This window comes from Dasypus novemcinctus, chromosome 21, assembly GCF_030445035.2.
Source record: "Dasypus novemcinctus isolate mDasNov1 chromosome 21, mDasNov1.1.hap2, whole genome shotgun sequence".
Classification (NCBI taxonomy): Eukaryota; Metazoa; Chordata; class Mammalia; order Cingulata; family Dasypodidae; genus Dasypus; species Dasypus novemcinctus.
In genome coordinates this window covers 60375236-60385146 of record NC_080693.1, presented here as the reverse complement: position 1 = coordinate 60385146, position 9911 = coordinate 60375236, and the positions used below count along the sequence as shown (strand labels likewise).

The window sequence follows — 9911 nt, the reverse complement described above, 5'->3', positions numbered from 1 at the left end:
CAAGAGATGATTCCAGAAGGAAGACTAGACTGGAGAAACCCTAGCACAGAAAAGGAAAAATGCATTCCATTTAACTTTTACACAGATTCCCTGCAATTAACTAATTTGATAATTACCTATCTATTAGGATAAACAATAACAATGGAATAGCTCTTAATATAGTGACATCAGCCCCTTAGCAGGATATAAAAGGGGACACGGAAAGAGGAGACTCCACATTTGGGATTCTCTTTCTACTGGTAACCTCCACCCTCTGACACCATGGTCAGCCCCTGTTGTGGCTCCATCTGCTCTGGCCAAGGCCTCTATCAGACCACTTGCTGCCGCCCCAGCTGCAATGTGTCCAGCTGCCACCGCCCAGTCTGCTGCCAGACCACCTGCCGCCCCAGCTGTGGTGTGTCCTGCTGCCACCGCCCAATCTGCTGCCAGACCACCTGCCACCCAGTCTGCTGCCGCACCACTTGCTGCCGCCCCAGTTTCTGTGGATCTTCTTGTTGAGCCTCATTACTGGCATCAACCATGAGACAATCAACATCAGTCCTCAGATATATTGTGCACAAGCCCTTGTGTGTATGATTATTATTCTTGCCTCGACCTTCACAATTACATCTTAATTATTTCTCAAAAACTTTCATTTTGGTGTCAGAAACTCTTGTGTCCTTCTTCAACTATTTTTGAGAGTTGATTTCTTTTCAAGCATTACTCTTTAAGATGGAGAGGAGTTTGGGATTCTATGACCAGAAAAGAAAATTGACTTTACAAATGCCACCTAATGCCCATATTACAGAAGGGACTTTCTTTATATTTTTTTAAAAATAAGATACCTTTTTTACATGGCTTATTCAATCAATAAAATTATTAATCATTTAGCATGTTCATTGGACTGTTGGGCTCTGGGAATCATAACAAGACAAGCACAGGTCCTTCCTAAAGAGAGCTTACAATCAAACAGGAGGAAGATTAAAGGTAGATAGTATGCTGGGTAATATGGATCAGAAAGAGAAATTTTCTATATCGCATAAGAGTGATATACAAGGACAAATTCAAAGAAATACCATAAATTAAGTAGTAAATCCAGGGAACATGTACAGGTCACAAACTCATATTATAAAAAGGAGAAGGCAGAAGTACAGACGTTTTTAGATTCTTATGATGATAAACATGAGATGAGCCAAGAAATCCCTTGAACCAAATGTGGCAGAACTACTGACCTCACCCCACCCCCTTCATGTTATTGGTGCTATACTAAAAATATCACAAGCAAAAGAGGACACTATCAGTCAGAAGTAGCGCCACATGTGGGAGTAAACACCCCTTTGGGTCCAGGGAGGTCCAGGGAGGAGATGAATGGTAGGCAAGGATGAGTTTGGGCTTGAAAGCTGTTTACTAAGCCTGCACTTGGGGAATGTTCTTTAATACCGCAGACCTCTTGTAATTCAGGAAGACTTGGTTGTAAACAAATAAGCAAACCAAATGTCTCCTGCAGTCACAGTAGCTTCATTTGTTCTATCTAATGCACTTCTCATGAAAAGAAGATACTTGAATAGGAGCAAAATAATTGAGTCAACAGAATAAAGCATTTATCATAATAGAGGGACTAAAAACTCACTGTACACATTTTTTTTCATTTACTATTCCATTTATTTTTTATTTTATTTTTGTCTTTATTTTTAAAGAAGCTCAAACTATACAAATGTTACATAGAAAATATAGGGGATTCTCATATACCCCACCATTCCCCCTCCCACACTTTGCCCCATTAACATCTTTCATTGGTGTGGTACATTTGTTACAATTGATAAACATATATTGAAACATTGCTACTAACCATGGTCTATAGTTTACATTATGATTTACACTTTGCACTACACAATTTTATGTTTTGACAAATGTATAATGGCCTGTATCCATCACTGCAATATAATACAGAACAATTCCAATGTCCCAAAATGCCCTATGTTACAACTATTCTTCATTCTCCCTCCCCTCAGAACCTCTGGTGATCACTGTCTTTATAGCAATGTTACAAGTTTTTCCATTATTAGAATAATAATAAGTCTACTTTAGTCCATAGTTGCATTTCCCTCTTATGTTTGTTCATTTCTCAATCTTGAGAATTTTGGGAAAGTGATGCCCACTCTGCTTCCAATTGAGAGGGGTTTAGATCCCATGGGGCATGGACGGAACTGTGTAGACATTCTAAAATGGGAACATCATATCCTTTTAAGCAATAAGCATAATTATGAAAAATCATAACATATGACTGGAATACAATAAGCAGTGATGCCAGGTATTTCAAGTTGAAACACAGATGCAGTGGAAAACTGAGAATGATTGATGTACCAACTCCTTATTGGTAGAGTGCTAGGAAGTTAAAGCACAACATACTGGCAGATTTTCAATTTTCATGGGCCTGATTGCCATTAGTAATAGGTTTATACTTAAATTCTAATAACTGTCAAAACTTGCCAAGTCTAATTTGTCAAACAAAGCTAAGTGTTATGACTTGTTTTCATTCTGGCTCCACTTTTTTCAAGAAGCAGTGCTTACATCAACCTCTCACAATGACAAGTGATGTTAAGATTTGTGCTCTCACCCAGTGCAGCCTGGCATACTAAGGCAGCTATCTGTTGCTTCTCTGTTATTTAGCAATTACTTTTCCCTTTGGAAGTAAAAATTAATCATGATTCCCCATGTTTTTGAGAGAATTCTCTTTTCATAGCCAATAACATCAATAGGCCTAAGAGTTGAGAATTTCAGTTCTAAGCAAAATTTAGTTGAAAAAGGAAAACAAAAACACTTTTGGATACCAATAGAGCAATATGACAATAGTATCATAAAGAAAATCACATCCTTCAACTCAATATTCTATTATTAGTCATTTCTCTGAAGACAGTAACTGCTGTCTCATTAAGGTTCTCTTTTTAGCATTACACTCCAATTAACACACACACAGACACACGACAAACACACATCTCTCTCAAGTGGCAAGGATTGAGAAGTCTGTTAAAGCAATCTCAGCACAATTGTGATTTTGTTCCTTTATCTCTAACAGTATTTCAGCATAGAAAACTATCCTTATTTATTGTTTACTTTTCATTTTAACTTATTGCTCCTTATACCAAATGCTACATACAAGACAGAGAACATTTGCATAACCACAAGACCCCTTATGTTACCCTGATAAGCCACACCCACTTCCCTCCCACATCTACCTCCTTCTTAACCTCTGGCAACCACTATTATGTTCTCTATTTCTACAATTTTGGCAATTCAAGAATGCTATCTAAATGGAAACATACAGTATGTAGCATTTTGGAACTGACTTTTTCTCTCAACATAATTTTCTGTTGATTCATCCATATTATAGCACGTGTCAATGGTTTGTTTCCTTTTATGGTTGACAATTATTCTATGGTATGGATGTACCAGTTTCTTGAACCAGTCACCCACTGAAGATATCTGGGTTGTTTCCAGTGTTTGGAGAATTATTGCCTAATAGGCATAGAGTTTCAGTTTGGGGTGATGAAAAAGTTTTGGTAATAGATGGTAATGGCAGCATATATTGTGAATATAATTTAATATCACTGAATTGCATGCATGAAAGTGTTCAAAATAGGAAATTTTGTGTTGTACAGATTTTATCATGACAAAAATAATTTTAAAATAGTTTAGAAAATAACCGAAAGAACTATAATCCACAGCAAACAACAATAAACCCTGAGGAGGAGGAAGAATCTGATTGTCAGAGTCCAGTTTTCAATAAAAAATTGTGAGGCATGCAAAGAAACAAGAAAGTACGGCCCATTCACTGGAAAAAAATAACTTAACAAACTTTCTGTGAAGAAGCACAGCTACTGAACTTACTGGATAAAGAATGTAAATAAATTGTCTTAAATATGCTCAAAGACTTAAAGGAAACCATGGACTAGGAACTAAAAGAAAATAGTGTAATGATGTCTCAACAAATAGAAAATATCAACAAAGAGATATAAATGATAAAAAATAACATAACAGAAATTTTGGAGCTGAAAATTACAATAAATGAAATGAAGAAATTCATTGGAGGGTTTCAACTGCAGATTTGAGGAGGCAGAAGAAAGAATTGGTGAACCTGAAGACAGGTCAATTGAAATTATCCTGTCTAACAAGCAGAAAGAAAAAAGAATGAATAAAAATGAACAGAGCCTAAGAGACCTGTGTGATACCATCAAACAGACCAACAAACACACTATGGAAGCCTATAAAAAAGAGAGAGAAAGGAGTAAAAATCATATTTTAAGAAATAATGACCAAACACTTCTCAAATTTGAGGAAAGATGTGAATTTACACATCCAAGAAGCTCAATGAACTCCAATAGATAAATACAAAACAATTCATGCATTCTAACCAAACTGCCAAAGACAAAGAGAAAGAAAGAATCTTGAAAGCAGCTAGAGAGAAGTGACTTGTTGTGTACAAGTTGTCCTCAATAAGATTAGCAGACTATTTCTTGTAAGAAACCAAGGAGGACAGAAGGCAGTGGGATGACATTTTTAAAGTGCTGAAAGAAAAAAAACCCTGTCAACTAAGATTTCTATATATGGCAAAACTATCCTTCAAAAATAAAAGAGAAATGAAGACATTCCCACCTAAACAAAAGCTGAGAGAGTGTTGCTAGTGGACCTGTCCTCTATGACATGCCAAAGGGAGTCCCTCAGGCTGAAATGAAAGGCCACCAGACAGTAACCTTAAACTATATGAATTAATAAAGATACTGGTAAAACTAACTACACAGGCAAACACAAAAGCCAAACTTATTATATTTTTGTTTTTAACTACTCTATTTTTCTTATATTATTTTAAGTACAAATACATAAAGAAATAGTTATAAATACGTGTGAATGGGCATTTAGTGTATAAATCCTTGACAATAACTATTTAAAGAGGGAGAGTTGGAACTGTATAGAAATGGAGTTTTGTATACTATTGAAGCTTAGTTGGTATTAATTCAAACTACATTGTTAATAGTCTAAGAAGTTAATTGTAATCCCCAGGATAAACACTAAGAAAATATCTTAAATATATATAGAAAAAGAAATCAAAAGGGAATCAAAATGGTATACTACAACAATCAATTAAACATAAAAGAAGGCAAAAAAGAAAATATGTTAAACAATAAAGAAGACATGAATATATTAGAATACAGTTATGCTCTTAAATTGATTACATTTACTTGTATAAAAACATACTATCTTATTCTTTTTTATCTCTCATTTTACTCCACAATTATGAAAATTTTGTCACAAGCTGGAACTGGCTCATAGACTGATGTTTGGAAACCACTCCTTCAGACTACTGCATAAGCAGGACAGAGAGTCATCATGAAATAATATTTCTTACAGGTGCTAACAAGGAGCAAATTTAGAGAGAGCCGAAGAACATAAAAGTATGATAATCTACTGAATGGAGAAATAGCTTCCAAGAGAGAAATAGTCCTGAATTAAGATATTGACATGCCTAAAATATCATTTACACATAAGAAAGGGGAGCATGTTCAGACTGGATTGCAGGGACCAAGGAATAAGTTTGAAGGCAGATAATGGAACCTGCTGTTCAAAGGTATGCCCTGCAGAATAGTTTCCCTAAAGCCACGGCTCCTAAACCCAGCTCTTAATCCAACATAATCATTTTTAAGATTTTATTTTAGAATGAGAATTGCATAGATATGGCTACACTGTTTCTTGTCCCTTCATGAAATATGTTTAAGCTTTAGTTTTCATATGGCTGGAGGACTTCGAGTAATTTTACAGAAATGGTACATACATAGTGCCCTTAATGGGACTTTGCATGCCTGGAAATACATTTCTTCAGCATTTCTATATGAAATCATTTCTCTGCTTGTGGCACAAATGGATAGTCGTATACCAAAAATTACTGCTTCTCCTTCTGTTGTGTAGAATTACTCCTCCTACTTAGGGATGACTTTTCCTAGAACCTCTTGCTGCAAGGTGCATCTATTTAACTAAGTTCTAGTTAATGAATGTGATGTTTCCTTTTCAGACCTTGCCAACCATTTTTCCCAGCGTAACACTCCTCCATCCTCTTTCCCCATTCGGCTGTCTGTCAGGGTGACCTTGGGAAACAAGCTTTGAAAAATGACGGGGATTTTGTAATCTGAGTTCCTAAATGCTATGTGAAGGGGGATGCCCTGCTGAGAACGTCACCTACACAGTGATGTTATTTCATGAGTAAAAATCCACTTTAATTGGTTTTCAGTCATTATGGATTTTGAAGATTACTTGTTATAGTAATCTATGTAAACTAATACTCTTTCCTCCCCTGACCAGTTCTCTCCTGGCAATCATTCTCCTTTCTACAAAATTCTGTATTTTAGGACTTAGTGTTGTACAAGAGAAGACAAAACAAAGTCTGCTACTCCACTCATTTTTCTCAGAAACATTTCTCATTCCTGGAAAGCTCATAGGATTTACCCCTGAAATGCAGAAAATTTATCTCGACCTTGGTTAAAGTGTAATTTTTTACACTGATTCTGCCTGTTGCTTCAAAAAAACCTCTTAAGTCTGTCTTTAGCTCAAGAAAATTTTCTTTCATTATTTCTATAATTATTGGAACTTTACCATTTGTTTAAAGCTCTTCCCCTAGAAATGGTTATTTGCACACTAGCTCTCCACATCTGCTTAATAAGCTTATCTTTTTGTCTGTGTTTTCCATTTCTTTAGTTTTTGTTGTGTTGTAATTTAGTTTCATTGGTTATTTCTCTAGATTTCTGATTTAGTTTAGATCAAGGTAAGTTATATTTCAATTCCTTGATTTTTGAGTTCTTAAATTTATAAATGTTTTGCATTTCTAAAATCTTTTTCTTTTTCTCTTCAAATATTTCTTTGCATTCACTTCTTGCATTTCCTGAAGAATTCTCATGGACATTTCTTTGAAGCTTACTTTTAGTTTTTTTCCATTGAACCTTCTTGGTTCTTTTTGCTTTCAGCTTTTTAATGTTCAACTTGGTATCTCTCACATCAGTGGGTCTAATTTCCATTATTGCCTTTCAGGTCAACGGATGTGGATTCCCTCAGCATTCACCCAGACAGGATGCGGGCATCTTTCTGGAATTGGTGAAAGGCAGAGAAAGAGAAAGAAAGGAGAATTTTTTCACAAGAACGGATAGGTTCAGCTGAGTGTGATCAGGGAGGCTTAATCCTTCTTTAACTGGATGGAAGAGAAGCCCTATATCCATTAGTCCACTTCCTTTCAAGGGCACTCTAAATCACTGAATTCTCCAAGAATTGCAGATAACAAGCAGAAAGATACTTCCCTCTCTATGCTGGGTCTCCATATGGCTCAAACACCCCGTCATCTCGCTGCACGGTCAGGGGTCTTTGATCCACACAAACTCCATCAGAAATCAAGGTATCTTCCCAGGCCACGAAGTCTTTGCTCTTTCCCACCTTTTTGTTAAGAAAAAAAAAAAAAGGCTTTTTATGCCACACTTTAGAGAGCTCTACTCCTGTTCCCTTTTCTTGAGAAAAAAAGTCTTAGGTATATTTGGCTCTATATCACATTCTTATTGATTGAATTATGCCAACAAAATGTTGGAAGAGGACTGACAATGTGATAGCCAGGTCCTGAGCCTCAACAGACTCCAGCACCTACAATCTGATTTATTGGACTTACCACACTCAGCTAAGATGGAGTTGAAGAAGGACAATCACCACACCATGGAGCCTAGAGTGATTACAACTGAAAATGGGAGGATTGCATCCAGCATCCATGTGGAATCTGAGCCTCCTCTTGACATAGAGGTGCAATGGACACAACCAATCCAATGTCCACATAGAAGAGGTGGCATTGGATTGGGAAAAGTGGACATGGTGGACGATGGGTATGGGGAAAGGCAGAAAGAGATGAGAGGTGGAGGCATCTTTGGGACATGGAGCTGCCCTGGATGGTGCCTCAGAGGTAATCACCGGACATTGTAAATCCTCACAGGGCCCACTGGATGGAATGGAGGAGAGTATGGGCCATGATGTGGACCATTGTCTATGAGGTGCAGAGGTGCCCAAAGATGTACTTACCAAATCCAATGGATGTGTCATGATGATGGGAACGAGTGTTGTTGGGGGGGGAGAGGGGGGGTGGGGGGGGTGGGGTTGAATGGGACCTCACATATATATATATTTTAATGTAATATTATTACAAAGTCAATAAAAAAAAATGTTGGAAGAAAAAAGCATGGCCATAGACTCTCCCTGCCACTTTCCAGAATGTCCTAGGGAGTGTTCCACAAATATGGATTTCTAGACGGCCTGCTGGGGATTCTGTGTCCATTGGTTTGTTTGTTTCAAAGAGAAGATATATAATTTCATATTTAATTTTGATTCTTAATAAAAAGAGTAATATTGGCAATAAGAATAAGTTAAGAGCATGAGGAAATATGCTCAATGTATTGCTTGGGATTTCTTTCCCCAACAACTAATCATCAGCTCATACACAGAACCACACCCTTTCTCATTTTTCAAGAGAGACACACAAGTGACCAGCTTTCCTCCTCTTTCTGCGCACTCTTGTTCTGAAATTGGAATAATTTCACTGGCATTGATTTTCCCCAACTAACACATCGTCTGATTTGTGCTTTGAACTCCTGAGACTCATATGGATAAAAGAGGAACATAAGAACACCTAGTAACAAATTGTAAGATGACAGCCAATTGGAGGACAGAGATGCAAGACTTGAAAATTAAATAATACATACCAGGAAGAAATGCAAGTTAATCTGAAATGAAAGATTAGATTGAATATACATCATAGAAAGAAAAAATGCATTCTATCTAACATTTGCAAAGAAAAATGCTTCCAAGCACCTAATTTAATAATCGCTTTTCTATTATGATTAACAATAACAAGGAAGATGACCTCTTAGCAGAGTAAAAAAGGGACCCTGGGGGAAGGTGACTTCCAAACTCAGGAAACTAACTCTCCTGGAAACTCACCTAAAACCTCCACCCTCTGACATCATGGTCAACTTCTGCTGAAGCTTTGTCTGGTCTGACCAAGGCTGGGGCCAAGACCTCTATCAGGAGACCAGCTACTGCCAAACCACCTGCTTCAGGACCACTTTCTGCCACCATAGCTGCTGCGCATCCACCTCCTGCAGGCCCAGCTGTGTGTGTGTGTGTGTGTGTGTGTGTGTGTGTCTAGTTGTTGCAGACCCCAGTGCTGGCAATCCTTGTACTGCCAGTCAACCTGCTGTAGGTCCATCTGCTGTGTGTCCAGTTGTTGTTGTCCTAACTACTCTGTGACCAGTTGCTGCAGGTCCAGTTGCTGAGTGTACAGCTGTTGTCATCCTACCTGCTTTCATCCCAGCTGCTGTGTATCCAATTTTTGTGCCCCAGCTGCTGCATGTCCAACAGCTGCTGTCCAGTCTGCTGCCAAACCACCTGCTGCAGGCCCCAGTGCTGCCAGCCTGCGTGCTGCCAACTCATTTGCTGTGGTCCCAGCTGCTGCGTCCAGTTGCTACTGCCCTGTCTGCTACCAGACTACCTGTTGCCGAACCACCTGCTTGCACCCAAATTGCTGTGGATCCTCTTGTTGAATCTTCCTGACCACCAGGTCTGAGTCAGCTACCCTGATGTCAATTTACCAGTCTTATTCATATTCCCTTTGTCCACAGCACTTGGCCTTTTTTAAAACTGTCATTATGTCTATTTATCCTCATAATAGATAGCTGTTTGGTCATATCACCAAACAATTACTTGAAAAGCAATGATTTTACCTAAATACCCCGCAAAATCTCCAAATTCTTTTCCCTTTACTCTGGCATTCAGTTATACGGCCAAATGTCTACACTACTCAGTTGAAATAGGTTCCTAATCCTATGGTTGTTGTGAATGGCTTGGCCTTCACAATAGAT

The 9911-nt window shown here is 37.9% G+C and overlaps 1 pseudogene; it reads left to right on the top strand.

The window, feature by feature from the left end:
- Positions 1–261: 261 nt before the first annotated feature.
- LOC111767386 (keratin-associated protein 4-3-like) lies at positions 262–9593 on the top strand (annotated as a pseudogene).
- Positions 9594–9911: the final 318 nt, after the last annotated feature.